Consider the following 1,860-nt stretch of genomic DNA (forward strand, 5'->3'; position numbering starts at 1 on the left):
CACCCCCGGTGCCAGCAATGGGAGTGGACGGCTGAACCGGAAGCGGTGGCGGGGGAGAAACGACCGGAGATGACCGCCGCAAGGACCGACGGGAACTGTAGTCCCTCTCCCACTCTCTCTCCCGCAACCTGCTGTCAATGCGAAGTGTGAGGGAAACCAACTCCTCAAAAGTAGCGGGCTCATCCCGGGAGGCCAGGTGGTCCTACATCTCATCGTTGAGAGAGTGCAAATACACCCCATGCAGAGCCCGATCAGACCAGCCCGCCTCGGCGGCGGCGATGCGGAAATCGATTAGGAAGTCCGCAATGCTCCGCCGTCCCTGGCGAAGATGCAACAGCCTCCGCGCCGAACTGCATTCAGAGGTCGGGTGAGCGAAAGTTTTCTTAAACTCTCTCAAAAAGTCATCATAATGACAAGTCGGTAACGGATGTCTAGCTAGATAAGCCTCTGCCCATGTAAGGGCGCGATCGCGCAGTTTCCCGACTAAATAAGAAATCCGCACAGTATCAGAAACAAACGAGCGGGGTGAGCGACCGAACGCTAGCTCGCACTGAAGGAGGAAACCGCTGCATCCCCCCCGGCCGCCAGAAAAGGGTTCCGGCTCCGGGGAGGCGGCATCGTGGAACATCGGCGTCTGCAGAGGCTCAGAATCCGCAGCGGGCTGAGGCGGCGGCGGCGGCGGCGCGGGTACCGGTGCCGACGTACTGGGAATGGGTTCGGGTTCAGGGGCAGTGGCTGACTGAAGGTTCTGAACCGCGGATTGCATCTTCTCTTGCTCGTCAGTGAGTGAGTTAACCTTCGCCAGGAGAAACTGGAGCGCGTCCTCGTGAGTACCAAGAATGGCGCCCTGTTTCGAGACGGCAGTCCGGATTTGATCCGCTGAGTCCATATACTGGCCAGATTATACTGTCAGGCGCAGTGGCCCGTGGACATGGGATGGACTCAAGCGCAGATTCAAAACCGGAGGCCAGGGGTGAGGTGTAACGAAAAGAGACTTTATTTTTACAATGCTCAGAGGCTAACAGAAAGTGCAGACTAGAATCAATGAACATAAACTAGATGTCTGAGGCGAGAGAAAAATACTGTGGTGAAAACTAGATGGCAGGGATAACTGGGTGCAGGTACTGGGCAGGGAAAACTGTGGCGGGCCCGGGCACTGAAACAGAGGACAGAGCAGTCAGGGGAATCCCACAGAGGGTTGCGAGTGAATCTAAAAAATAGTACACTGAGCTGTCTTACAAGCTTGCAGGTGGGGGTTGCGTGGAGGGGGGAGGCAGGAGAGGTCCAGGTGGGTGCTGCATGCAAGGCAGGGAGGCAGGCAGGAGAAAATGGCAGCTCCAAAACGGAGAGGGATTACCGGTGGCAGCAAACTGGTATCCAGGAGAGCTTGGTAGGTGGTTTTCAGAGGCTGACGAAAAAAACAGAGATACGGTTAATACACACGATTAGTCACCAAGGAACGGACGTGAGGCCGAGAACTGACTAAAGTTGGCAGATAATCTGGCGAAGACCAGTTGAGTGCGCCGGTCATAAATACTGCTGGTCCGATTGCCATCAGGTGAGGAACAACAAAGACTCCACCCAGTGGGGAGGAGCTGATGCTGTGGAAAACCACCCAGACCACGACAACTTTGGATTACTTAATATATTATCATGCTTTTTACAACTACATGCATGTATTATTGCTGTGTGATTTATTACTATTACTGAAGACTACTCACCAAACCAATACCAACTAGATTTCTTAATATAAATGAGTAACAGTAGGGTGGACATTAGGTAAGGCTGCACTTTTTGCAGCGATCTCGTATAGAAACTATTCCGCGCGTATATAAAACAGATCCACGGCGCCGAACCTTA

At 53.5% G+C, this 1,860-nt stretch overlaps 1 long non-coding RNA gene across 1 annotated transcript; it reads right to left on the bottom strand.

Moving 5' to 3' along the window:
* Positions 1 to 974: 974 nt before the first annotated feature.
* LOC146695652 (uncharacterized) lies at positions 975 to 1,623 on the bottom strand. The gene is made up of 2 exons (XR_014923607.1): positions 1,240 to 1,623; positions 975 to 1,156 (listed from the first exon to the last, which is right to left on the bottom strand). It is a non-coding gene; the product is annotated as an uncharacterized LOC146695652 (long non-coding RNA).
* Positions 1,624 to 1,860: the final 237 nt, after the last annotated feature.

This window comes from Copadichromis virginalis, linkage group LG13 (assembly GCF_057382275.1).
Source record: "Copadichromis virginalis isolate Kocher_CV1m ecotype Utaka linkage group LG13, C_Virginalis_male_GT1.1, whole genome shotgun sequence".
Classification (NCBI taxonomy): Eukaryota; Metazoa; Chordata; class Actinopteri; order Cichliformes; family Cichlidae; genus Copadichromis; species Copadichromis virginalis.